This window comes from Taudactylus pleione, unplaced genomic scaffold, assembly GCF_031769625.1.
Source record: "Taudactylus pleione unplaced genomic scaffold, aTauple2 ptg000055l, whole genome shotgun sequence".
Classification (NCBI taxonomy): domain Eukaryota; kingdom Metazoa; phylum Chordata; class Amphibia; order Anura; family Myobatrachidae; genus Taudactylus; species Taudactylus pleione.
Window position 1 is genome coordinate 6893954 of NW_028284457.1, and position 13760 is coordinate 6907713.

The following is a 13760-nucleotide window of genomic DNA, read 5'->3' on the forward strand; positions in this document are numbered from 1 at the left end:
TTGGGGAATTCCAATGTCTAATTAACAATCTCTTTGTCATGCTCCAGCCCTTAAAAACCACTTTCCGGTGCATGTCCGATCATGCTGTGCATCACTCCCAGATAGCACAGAGGTCCGCTCATGCTCCACATCATTCCCGGCTGGTACTGAGGCCCGTCTGTGCTGCTCCTGCCCTGTTCGCTCAGTGCCCTGTCACTGAGCATGGAGATGGCTCTCCGTAGCTTCTTGCTCACAGCGTGTCTTCCCAGTATGATGGCACACAAGCTGCACACCAGAGTTCCCTCCTAAACCACAGTATGGGTACAGACATGTTTTACTGATGCTCTTCCTCCACTCAGAGCGCTACTTCCAGCCCAGCTGTTCACAGCATCCAATCCCTGGGGATCCTTCCCTATAAATCTATTTTCTGACTGGCCTCTCTTTCCAATACAATGTTGCTTTCTGCTGAATTTACAGCTCTGTGCTGAGCTCCCAGGTACTCTGTATCTAAACTGACCCAGTCCACTATATCCAGTTCCTATATCTGGTAAACAAGTCTTGTATACAATCTTGCACACCAGTCTGGTTTTACCACTGAGACTTGTTCTTACAGCCTCCATCAGTTCCAGCCGATACCTCCGTCCATCGGTCCCATCCAATGCCTCCAACATCATACTCTTATCAATTAAGTTTTTCAATTCATCAACATTGGTCCCAACTGATCAAGTTCATGAATTCATCAACATTTGACTCATATCAATTAAGTTCGTCAAGTCATCAACATCGGTCCCAACCAATCAAGTTCAACAATTCATCAACATTTGGACTCATATCCATTAAGTTCTTCAATTCATCAACACCGGTCCCAACCGATCAAGTTTATCAATTCAACAGCATCGGACTCTTATCAATTAAGTTCTTAAATGTATCAACATCAGTCCAAAATGATCAAGTAAATCAATTCATCAACATCGGATTCAAATCCATCAAGTTCTTCAATTCATCAACATCGGTCTCAAACTGATCCAGCTCTCAATCCAGCATCATCGGTCCATTCCCTCAGTATTATATATGCAGGCCCATTCCGACCTGCTGTTAAATAAAGACATTCTATTCCTGTCCTTGCATTCGGGCCCATCATCCACTGCCGTATCTCTACCTCCTCACATCAATACATGAGGAAGTCCTGGCTCAAGACACAATAGTTCCTTCATGTGTTCCAAATCTCTTCAGCCTCCCAGGTGTGACAGTTTGTACTGGCCCAATGGATCCAGCCAAGAATCAGACACAAGCTGCTGGGTTTACACCTGATCATGTTGCTTGCCCAGAACACAAAGAGACGGCACAAGGTCAGGTAGTACAGTTTCTCCAAGAACTGACTAACTGGCTGGATAACATTCAGCCCACTATTAAAGGCTCAGGAGTTGCCGCTTCACCCATTCAGATTTCTCCCATTGTAGTTTTCTCAGCAGCACCTTGTCTGCACATTCCTGCTCTTCATAATTTGATGGGAACCCCAAAAATTGCAGGGGTTTCCTAAATAAATGTGAAATACAGTTTGAGCCCCCACCAACCATTTTTCTACAGACTGTACCCGTGTGGCATATATCATCTCCCTATTATCTGAATCCGCCTTAGACTGGGCTTCACCCTTATGGGAAAGATCGGATCCCATCCTTACATCTTCTAAGGAATTCATGATGGTATTCTGCTGAATCTTCAATGAGCCTGGGAGAGTGTCATCTGGATCTTCAGATCTTTTATGTTTGTGCCAGGGTTCAAATTCTGTAGTCCAGTATTTGGTGCAGTTTCTAATACTGGCATCAGAACTACCTTGGAATGATGGAATATTCTATGCAGCCTTTTAGAATGCTTAGCCGACAAAATTAAAGGTGTTCTTGTTACTCGTAATCTCCCAAACAAATTAGAGGACTTAATCTGTCTTTGCACCAAGGTGGTTTTACGTTTCAAAGAATGAGCTATTAAGAGAGGGAGATTCATTCACTGAAAGCCACAGACGACAGTCTTGTCTTAGTCAGTTTCTCCTCCCAATGAGGAACCGATGCAAATCAACCGTTCTCACCTATCACTGAAGGTGACAGCCTGCAAATCTCTATCTATACTGTGCTGCTCCTTCTCATCAGCTCAACATATGTGCTAAGTGTCTGAGAATCTCCAGCTCCCTTCTCGGCAAGTAGAGGTTAAGTTAGGAATGGTTCATTCCTCTCCAAAGAAAACCGATTGCATTCTCTCAGTTTCTTTTCAAGTGGCCAAGTGCTTCAAGCAAGTCCCTGCCCTGTTGTGATGAAGTTACCAGCTGCACCTGAATCCATCTGAATTAGTCCAGTGATGGGCATTTCCTTACAGCAGTTGATAGTAGCTGTATCCTAGAGGGTACAATTACCCTTCAGACTCAACCTCTGCGAGTCAAGATTGGTGCTCTGCACTCTGAACTTTTAAGTTTTCTTGTCATACCCAGGGAAACACATTCCATAGTTTTGGGCTTGCCCTGGCTCTGTCTGCATAATCCTCAAATTGACTGGGGAACCTCACAAATCACCACTTGGGGATATTCCTGATTCGGGCTCTAAATAGGTCTTCCAGTATTCTCAGCAGTACTGTCTCATCCGAATACTCCTCCTTATCAAGAATTCACTAATGTTTCAGTAAAGCTGGTGCTGATATTCTTCCTCCTCACCATGAATGGGATTGTCCAATTGAATTAATCCCTGGGAAATCTTATCCCAGAGATCGAATTTATCCGCTATCACTCCCAGAAATAAAGGCCATGACTGACTATATTCAGGAGAATTTTTAAAAAGGGTTCATCCACCGTTCCACCTCTTCCGTTGGTGCGGGCTTCTTTTTCGTCAAAACAAAGTATGGACATCTGCGTCCCTGCAATGATTACAAGGGACTGAATGATATTACCATTAAAAACTGCTATCCTCTCCCTCCCTCTGATCACAGAGCTTTTTGACCGAGTCAGTGGAGCCACCATCTTCACCAAATTGAACTTGCGAGGAGCATATAATCTCATACGAATTCAAAAAGGAGATGAGAGGATGACCACATTTAACACCCACGACGGTCACTACGAGTACCTTGTTATGCCCTTCGGTCTCAGCAATGCTCCTGCAGTATTCCAGCACTATATCAATGAGATCTTACACAATCTTTTGTACAAACATGTTGTTGTTTATCTTGACGATATTTTCATATTTGCCAATGATCTGGAAGAACATACTGTAGCCAGCAAGTAAAGGAGGTTCTGACACATCTCCGTTCCAATCATCTCTACTGCAAATTGGAGAAGTGTGTGTTCGAGGTCAAGTCTATTCTCTTCCTAGGGTATATAATTTCAGGTTCTGGTCTCAAAACGGACCCAGAAAAGCTCCAAGTAATTCAGGAATGGCTGCTTCCTAATACTCTCAGCACTGTTCAGTGCTTCCTTGGGTTTGCGAACTACTATCGCAAATTCATAAAAACTTTTCCACCATCATTGCACCTATTACCGCTCTTACCCGGAAAGGTGCCAATCCATCCCGATGGTCAGAGGAAGCAAAGGAAGCCTTCCAAACAATCAGAACAGAAGTTAATTTCAGCTCCTGTTCTTCATCAACCTAATGTCACACAGCCATTTGGAAGTTGACGCTTCTTCCGTTGGAGTCGGAGCTGTGCTCTCTCAATGCTCTCCTGATGGTTTTCTCCCTGTGGATTTTTCTCTAGAAAATGTATTCTGGCTGAGTGCAACTACTCTATTGGGGATCAAGAACTTCTCTCTATTAAGTTAGCCTTGGAGGAGTGCCGCTATCTTTTGGAACAGCTCTGCATACCATTTCCATTCTCACAGACCACAAAAACCTCTTATATCTTAAGACAGCCCATTGTCTGAATCCAAGGCAAGCCAGATGGGCTCTCTTCTTCTCACAATTCAACCTCAAATTGTCTTTTCGTCCAGGGGTCTAGAACCAAAAGGCCCTCTCTCGCTTCATGAAGCAAGAAAATGAGACTACATCTGCTGAGAAGCATCTCATCATTGATCAAGTGGCTTTTTCTACAGTTGGAGTAGAATTCTCACCAAACTCTTGTCAAGCCCGCATTATGCAAGAAACTGCTACATTGGGCTCATGCTTCCCGCACCACAGGTCATGCAGACATACAAAAGACCTATGAGTACATTTCCAGGTCTTACTGGTGGCCCTCTCTCAGAAAGATGTCCAAGACTTTATTGAATCTTGTAACAAGTGTGCCCAGCATAAAGTGCCTCAACAGTCTCCAGCTGGACAGTTACTTCCTTTCTCTGTTCCACAGCAACTGTGGTCACATCAGTTGAGGGACTTCATACCAACCTCCCAGCTTCAAACAAATTCAACACCATCTGGGTGGTAGTTGACAGGTTCACCAAGATAGCTCACTTCATACCCCTCACCAGTCTTTTGTCAGCTCCCAAGTTGGCTCAATTATACATACAAGAAATCTTCAGACTCCATGGACTATCACTGGAAATCATCTCTGACCAGGGAGTGCAGTTTGTTGCCAAGTTGTGGTGTTCCTTGTGTTCTTCACTTCATGTCAAGCTCAATATTTCTCCACTGCCTACCACCCCCAGTCTAATGGCCAGACAGAAAGAGCCAACCAAGCTCTGGAGTCTTTTTTCTTTATATGTGTCCTCATCTCAGGACAACTGGGCTGAACAGCTTCCTTGGGCGGAATTTGTCACAACAAAAAGTACCATTCTTCATCTGGTTCCAGGCCCTTTTAAGCCACTAATGGCCTCCACCCTTGAGTTCCTGAATTTCAGCCTCTTCCTGCCTCAAATGTTCCAGCTACTGACCACACCTTGCAGCACTTTAACGAGATTTGGAAAGAGATCTGCTCCTCCCTTGTGAAGGCTTCATATTATACAAGAAGTTTGCTGACAGGAAGAAGAGAGCAGTCCCTAGTCTCAAGCAAGGAGATCGAGTTTGGCTCACTACACGAAACCTGCAGTTAATAGTTCCATCCATGAAATTTGCGCCCTGCTTCATTGGGCCATCCACCTTGGAGTTTCTTTCAAACTCAAGCTACCTCCAATCCTGAGGATACCAAATTATTTCCATTTATCTCAATTAAACCACTCATACTCAACTGGTTTCATTCAGCACTTCCAAAGACATCGAAAGTCCAGACTCATCGTGGAGTCGAATACGAAGTGGCAAAGATTCTGCACTCTAGAATCAGTTATGGACGTCTTCAATACCTGATTGACTAGAAGAGCTATGGCCCAGAAGAACATTCTTGGACTTTTGCCTCTGATGTCCATTCTCTTCAGCTGATATGAGAGTTCCATGCCAAGTTAACATTTAAGCCTAAGGTTGTCCTGGGGCCACCCCTGAAGGAAGGGGGTGTGTGGTCATGCTCCGGCCATTAAAAACCACTTTCTTACCTCTTGAGTGCCTGTACAGGCTAGCGCTGATGTCCACTTGCACTGTGCCTCACTCCCAGATAGCACAGTAGCCCGCTCACGCTGCACATCGCTCCCAGCTGGTGCTGAGGTCTGTCTGTGCAGCTCCTGCCCTGACTGCTCAGTGTCCTGTTACTGAGCATGGAGATGGCTCTCCGCAGCCTCATGCTCACAGCATGTCTTCCTAACATGATGATACTCAAGCTGCACACCAAAGTTTCCTCCTAAACCACAGTATGGATGCAGCCTTGTTGGACTCTGTTACCTGATGTTCTTCCTCCAGCCCAGTTGATGGCAGCATCCAATCTCTGGGGATCCTTCCCTATAAATTCCATTTCCTGACTGGCCTCAACATCGCTTCTTGCTGAAGTTACAGTTTTGTGCTGATCCCCCAAGTACTCTGTATCTGAATTGTCCCAGTCCGTTATATCCAGTTCCTATATCTGGTAAACAAGTCTTGAATACCATCTTGCACACCAGTCTGGTTTTACCATTGAGACTTGTTCTTACAGCTTCCATCGGTTCCAGCCGATACCTCCAACCATCGATACCATCCAATGCCTCCAACATCATTCTCTTATCGATGAAGTTCTTCAATTCATCAACATCAGTCCCAAACGATCAAGTTCATCAATTCATCAACATTGGACTCATATCAATTAAGTTCTTCAATTCATCAATATCGGTCCCAAACGATCAAGTTCATCAATTCATCAACATTGGACTCAAATCAATCAAGTTCTTCAATTCATCAACATTAGTCTCAAACTGATCCAGCTCTCAATCCAGCATCATCGGTCCAAATCTGATTCTGCCCATTCCTTCAGTATTATATTTCCAGTCACTCTACCTCCTCACATCAATACATGAGGAAGTCCTGGCTCAAGCCACCTAAGTTCCTTCACGCCTCCCAACTCTCCTCTTCAGCCTCCCATGCCTGTTCCAACCCAAACCAACTCTCAGACGTGACACTCTTAGGGCCTGACTCAGAGCCGCTCGTAAGCGGCCGCTCGTTCACTCCGAGCGATGTTCGCACATCTGCGCATGCATAAGGGTCGTAATGCACATGCGCCAACCAGTCATTGCGGTCGGAAATCGAGCGCTCGCAAAATAGCGAGTGCCTGCTAATTTGAGTGACAGGATGAGGCGTTTGTGGGTGGTAACGGGAAGGTGCTTGAAAACGGGGAGTGGTGATCCAAACGCAGGCATGCCAAAAGGTCAAAACGGGCATTTTAAGGGTGTGCATAATTAACAAAGCAGCGTCATCGACTACGTCACTTGGTTGTTTCTTAGCCTGAACTGTTCGCATGATTGCGGTAGGAAAATCCTACCACAAGCACTGCGAGCAGTTCAGATGCCTTTCTATGTACTAGATTAATCAAATAAATAGCGGAGATGACGTAGGATGCGAGCGGCCAGGGGGCATCTTTACAAAATAGCGAGCGCATGTTTCGTTCGCTCGCTCAGACATAGAGGCGTCAACAGATTGCAAAGAGCGAGCGCTCAATTTAAATAGCCGGCCCCTTTTTCTGAACGAGCGAGCGCAAATAGCGTCCGGCTCTGAATCAGGCCCTTAGTTCCTTAAGTTTACATGAGACCCCCTTGAAATCAATACATAGGGCCTATATTCCCCATGGTCAGAAAAAGCATATGTTTCACAAATCGGGGTCTAAGCCCCACTTATCCTGTTTGGCACTGTCAGATCCTGGCCACCCACGTTGCTACTAAAGCGCAGTCTCTAGATTGTACACAAAGTGCCAGGCTGCATGGGCGCAGCCATAATGGATTCCTGTCAGGTGACCTCTCCAGTTTAATCAGATCCAGAGTTGCACTCACATGACTCTACCAATAGGTGCTGAGAGAGATTTATTCATAGCCAGAACAACTCACTTCTGTTGAAAAGGATTACTACTTGGCTTCAAGTTCCAGTTACACCTGCACTGCACCTGCTTCTCCTACTCTGCTCTGTTACAGTTAGGCCCGTATTCAACTTGAGCTGAGCTGCGATACTTTTTCGCCTCCCGGACTTTTCGCCTACTTCGCCTGTTTTGCAGGCGGAAAAGTATCACGCGCGTGCCCGCATATCGCCATATTCAATTTGAAAGTAGGCAAAAAACGGGACCCGACGAAACTTAAACAAGCGGAAAGTACTGTCAGATTTGGGGAAATCAGCCTGACACCCCCCAAAAGATGCTCTGACATGGGGGTTAGCTATGGTATCCCCCGATTTGGCTTGCTGAAGGTATTTGGTGTTTTTAAATGGGAATAGCTGCTAAATAGCGTTTTTGTATAAGAGGTGAAGAATAGTATTCTGGAGTATTTTTTGCAGAAAATAACTTATCCTAGCAAATTTGGGGTACTTGAAAATGGGGGTCAGCATTTTTTAAAGTTGCTAAAGTTAAGTTGAAAAAATTGTGAAAAATCCACCTGCAATGAAAAAAACACCTGGGGCATACTTGGTGTTCGCTAGTTTTTATCTTTGTCCCCCAACAGATTTTTTTTTCGCCCCCAAAATCAAAGTGATTTTTGGGGGTGTCCTTAAGTGTTTTTTTAATTTTACACAGTTTACCTTTGGGGGACTGTCTGAAGGCTGCACGGGGGGTCCCGCAACATTGCACCCCAAAACTCCAATTCTTCACTTTTCCCCGCCTGCTATTAATAGGCAAATCTTTTTCGCCTATTACATTGCATTGACTTTCCGCCTAGGCGGAAAGTCTTCCAAATTGAATACGGAGTAAAATCAAAACAGGCGAAAATGACGTCATCAGCAAAAAGTTTTCGCCAAAAACACACAAAAACGTCTTTTCGCTCCAAATTGAATAAGGGCCATAGAAGTAAATGTAATAGATTCCGAGTTCTAGTGGTACTATGGACTTAAAATCAATTTGCAGCAAGTATGACTTGAGTAATAGCTTGTGAATTGTAGAGTGCAAGTGTGTAGGAAATGTACATTCGAGTTTTTCTGTGTGTAAACTTGCAACTTGTAAAGCGAGTTCCTACAAGGTGAACGTTTAGCAGAAGCTTGCACAGATCAGTGAGATCCATGCAGGCTTCTGTGTGTTAAAGAAGAGGTGAGTGGGTTTGGATTCCAGAAATCCAAACCCGCCCGAATTTAGCAGAACCGAGTCGGATCCAAGCAGGCTCGGAGTTTCCCGCCTGACTCGGATCAGGCAAAACCATAGAGTTGGAAACCTCGCGGTCCGCGAGCCTTCATCTCTATGATCAATGTAGTATATAAGGGACCACGCGACGGATGCCATTTCACTCCGGCTGTGGAGACTGAACAGGGAGGGTGGGTACTGCTGGGAGAGGTGCTGGTGCTATCTGCTGTGTCCTGGGCTGGTGACTGCTGATCCGTTCTGGGCTGGCGTTTTTCATGTCTGCTGTGTCCATCTGGGCTGGTGCAGAATTGCAGATACATCTGGGCTTGTGCTGTGTCCATCTGGGCCCAAGTTCTGGACTCAATAAAAAAAAATATATATATGTAGTCAAAAAAAAAGATCAATCAAAGTGTCTTTTATATTTTTCTGTGTGTCTGTGTGTGTGTGCGCCTGCGTGTTAGGCTTAACTGCAGTACCGCACAAGATCCAGCCAGCAATGCAAGTTGCAACCTAGTGCTGCCCGACTCGTGATCAATCGGTGCACTCTGCCCAAGTTCTTCTGGAGCTGAAAAAAAATAAAAATCATAATTTGTCTTTTTTTCTAATAATTGTCTGTACATGTTAGGCTTAGCCGCACAAGATCTAGCAAGTCGGCAACGCAACGTAGTGCTGCCCAAACCAGTCATGATCAATTGTTGCTCTGGTTCTTCTGGAGCTGAAAAAAAATAAAAATCATTTGTCTTTTTTTCTAATAATTGTCTGTGTTTCTGTGCGAGTTAGGCACAAGATCTAGCAAGTCAGCAATGCAACGTAGTGCTGTCCGACTCCAGTCGTGATCAATCGGTGCTTTGGGCCCAAGTTCTTCTGGAGCTGAAAAAAAATAAAAATCATCATTTGTCTGTTTTTCTAATAATTGTCTGTGTGTCTGTGCATGTTAGGCTTAGCCGCACAAGATCTATCAAGTCGGCAATGCAACGTAGTGCTGCCCGACTCCAGTCGTGATCAATCTCGGTGCTCTGGGCTCAAGTTCTTCTGGAACTGAAAAAAAATAAAAATCATTTGTCTTTTTTTCTAATAATTGTCTGTGTGTCTGTGCGTGTTAGGCTTAGCCGCACAAGATCTAGCAAGTCGGCAATGCAACGTAGTGCTGCCCGACTCCAGTCGTGATCAATCTCGGTGCTCTGGGCTCAAGTTCTTCTGGAGCTGAAATAAAATAAAAATCATCATTTGTCTTTTTTTCTAATAATTGTCTGTGTGTCTGTGCGTGTTAGGCTTAGCCGCACAAGATCTAGCAAGTCGGCAACGCAACGTATTGCTGCCCGACTCCAGTTGTGATCAATCAGTGCTCTGGGCCCAAGTTGTTCTGGAGCTGAAAAAAAATAAAAATCATTATTTATCTTTTTACTAATATTTTTGTGTGTGCGCACGACTGCATGTGTGTGAATTTTGTAACCGCACCATGGCTATATTATCGGTGATTGTCACACTGCTTCAAGACTGCAGAAAATATGGAGGGCTGTCACATGACAGGAGAGCAAGGCCAAGAACCACATGTTGTAGCTGCTGCCAGCAGTGCAAGGCCGTCAACTTCCTCGTCCTCTATGAGGGCCCATGCCCCAGGGCTTAAGTCACGCCATCGATATGGTAAAGCAAGTTTTTCTGAAGTTAAGCAAAAAAAATTGAAAGGATATTTGCCTTTAGATAAACAAAAAATTGGCAATATGCCATTCACTACACGAAGTAGCAAAGAAAGGATAAGGCCTTGGCCTTTCTTTTTGAAGACTGCTGATTCTGATAGCCCTTCTGCTTGTAGTAGTAGTGGTGGTGGTCCAATTAAAACTGTGAAAGTTGTTAAGACAGCTCCGGAAAAACCAACTGTGTGCCCTGAGAAATCAAAATCACAAATCCCAGAGGAGAGTGCAAGTGTGTCCGCGGTTGCCATGTGTGATCCCGACCTAAATACTAGTGTATTGGAGTATCCTCCAAGTTCCAACATTTGTGTGCCCTCTGTAAATGTGGGGAAGGGCAGTCAACATCTTGCACACGTAGTCATTGAGGATGCTTCTGTGGAATTGCACATGGAGGGGGAGGATATTTTGGTAGTTGAAGGCGCTAAGAATGATGAGGATGTTGATGATGAAGATGTTGGTGATGAAGATGTTGATGCCGAGGATGCCCTTTGTGTACGTAAGGCAACAGCTGTTGCCCATGGATTGAAAAAGCCAAAGCCCATTGTTGTCATGCCAGGACAAAAGACAAAAAATCCACTTCTCACGTGTGGAATTATTTCAACCCCGATCCGGACAACAGTTGTCAAGCCATATGTGCCCGTTGCCATGCAAGAGTGAGTAGAGGGAAGGACCTAAACCACCTAGGAACCTCCTCCTTGTTACGTCACTTGGAGCAGACTCATCAAAGTTCCAAAACTCAAAATGTAACAAGTCCAGTGTCACCTACGTGCTCTGCTCCCTCTCTGTGAGATCCAAGCGCCTTCGATCTCCAACACCAACACCTGCATCATCAACATCCTCATTCGTCATTGGGAGTAGTCCTGCTTCATCCAATTTTGTTATTCGAAGCATGATTGACTCCTCTTCTATCCTTGATTCCTCAGAATGATCCTTGATGACTACACCTGTTGCTGCTGCTGTTGCTGTCAGTGGATCTTCATCCCAGAAGGGGACCAGGAGGAAGACTACTTGTAATGTATCATCCAAAAAACAATTAACTGCTAAGCAATCGTTTGCAAGGGCAAACAAGTATGACAGCAATCACACAGTTGCACAATGGATTACTGATGCCATAATAGCTATGCTGGTATTAGATGTGCGTTCAGTATCCGCCATTACTGCAGTGGGTTTTCAACAGTTAATTCAGGTCCTGTGTCCTCGCTACCAGATCCCTTCTAGATTCCACTTCGCTAGAACAGGAATTCCAAATCTGTACAAGGACATTAAAAAAAACCTTATTAATGTCCTCAGAAATGCCGTTGTACCCACTGTTCACTTGACCACTGATACGTGGACAAGTGGGACAGGGCAAAATAAGGATTACATGACTGTGACAGCCCACTGGGTAGGTGTATTGCCTACAACAGCAACAGCAGCAGCAACATCTACCAAAACACAGCTGATACAGAGGCAGGCTACTCTTTGTATAACTGGTTTCACTAAGAGGCATACCGCTGAGAACCTCTTAGAAAAGCTCATGGAAATCATTGCTAAATGGCTTACCCCACTTGGACTCTCCTCGGGATTTGTGATTTCGGACAATGCCAGCAATATTGTGAGAGCATTACATCTGGGCGTCCCATGTTTTGCTCACACAATTAATTTTTTTTTTTTTTTTAAACTGACACGGTCAAGCATTACATGCTCTCGGTGGCCCGCAAAATATCCAGACAATTTAGAAATTTGGCGACCGCTTGTCAAAGATTGCATGACCAGCAGGTACTGTTAAATTTGCCCTTCCATCAGCTGAAGCAAAAGGTAGTAACTCGGTGGAATTCTACCCTCTATATGCTTCAGCGGATGGAGGAACAGCAAAAGGCCATCCAGGCCTAGACAACGGACTATGACATAGGCCGTGGAGGGGGAATGCACATTACTCAAGCGCAGCGGAGAATAATTTCTGTGTTGTGCAAGGTTCTCAAACCCTTTGAACTTGCCACACGTGAACTTAGGGCCTGATTCAGAGCCGGACGCTATTTGCGCTCGCTCGTTCAGAAAAAGGGGCCGGATATTTAAATAGAGCGCTCGCTCTTTGCGGTCTGTTGACGCCTATATGTTTGAACGAGCGAACGAAACATGCGCTCGCTATTTTTTAAAAAACGCCCCCTGGCCGCTCGCATCATACGTCATCTCCGCTATTTATTAGATTAATCGAGTACATCGAAAGGCGTATGAACTGCTCGCAGTGCTTGTGGTAGCATTTTCCTACTGCAATCATGCGAGCAGTTCAGGCTAAAAGACAACCAAGTGACGTGGTCGATGACGCTGCTATGTTAATTATGCACACCCTTAAAATGCCCGTTTTGACCTTTTGGCACGCCTGTGTTCGGATCTCCACTCCCCGTTTGTAAGCACCTTCCCCTGTTACCACCCACAAACGCCTCATTCTGTCACTCAAATTAGCAGGCATTCGCTATTTTGCGAGCACACAATTTCCGACCGCAATGACTGGTTGGCGCATGTGTATTACGACCCATACGCATGCGCAGTTGTGCGAACATCGCTCAGAGCGAACGAGTGGCCGCTCACGAGTGGCTCTGAATCAGGCCCTTAGTTCAGACAATGCCAGCTTGAGTCAGGTCATTCCCCTCATCAGACTTTTGCAAAAACAGCTGGAGAAACTGAAGGAGGAGGTGAAATGGAGCGATTGCGCAAAGTATGTCGGACTGGTGGATCAAGCCCTTGATTCACTTCACCAGGATCCAAGAGTTGTCAATCTATTGAAATCTGAAAAATATATTTTGGCGACCATTTTGTATCCTAGGTTTAAGTCCTACCTTGTGAGTTTTTTTCCAACAGACAAAAATCTAAAACTGTGCAAAGAGATGTTGGTAAAAAAATTGTCAGCTGCAGCCGCACGTGAAATGCCATCATCTCCTCCTTCAGTTTCTGCAGCTGCCAGAAAAAGACTCAATTTTCCTTACAGATTGTCTGCTGGTCATGCAGATCGTTCACCAAAAAATGACATCTGGTCGTGCTTGATAGAACTGTCTACTAGTGACATGTCTTCTACCGTGACTATGTGTGATACGGTCTCCACTCACAGAATGGTGGAGGACTATTTCAGAGATAACATCCTAATAGGCATGTCAGACAGTCCCTTTCAGTACTGGCAGGAAAAAGAGGCAATTTGGAGTCCCATACACAAACTGGCTTTGCATTACTTAAGTTGCCCACTCTCCAGTGTGTACTCTGAAAGAGTTTTCAGTGCAGCTGGCAACCTTGTCAGTGATCGGCGTAGGAGGTTACTTCCTCAAAATGTGGAAAAGATGATGTTCATTAAAGTGAATTACAAATTCCACGAGGAGGACCTCTACCAACAATTACATGAAAAAATTACAGAGGTGGCTATGGTGGATTCCAACGGGGACGAATTAATATTGTGTGAAGAAGAGGATATACACACTGATGGGGATGACGAGGACAAGGACGACGACAACTAGTAATGTAAAGCCAGTTTGTGTATGGGATCATTTTCATCTCCATGTCGAATGCACATTGGCA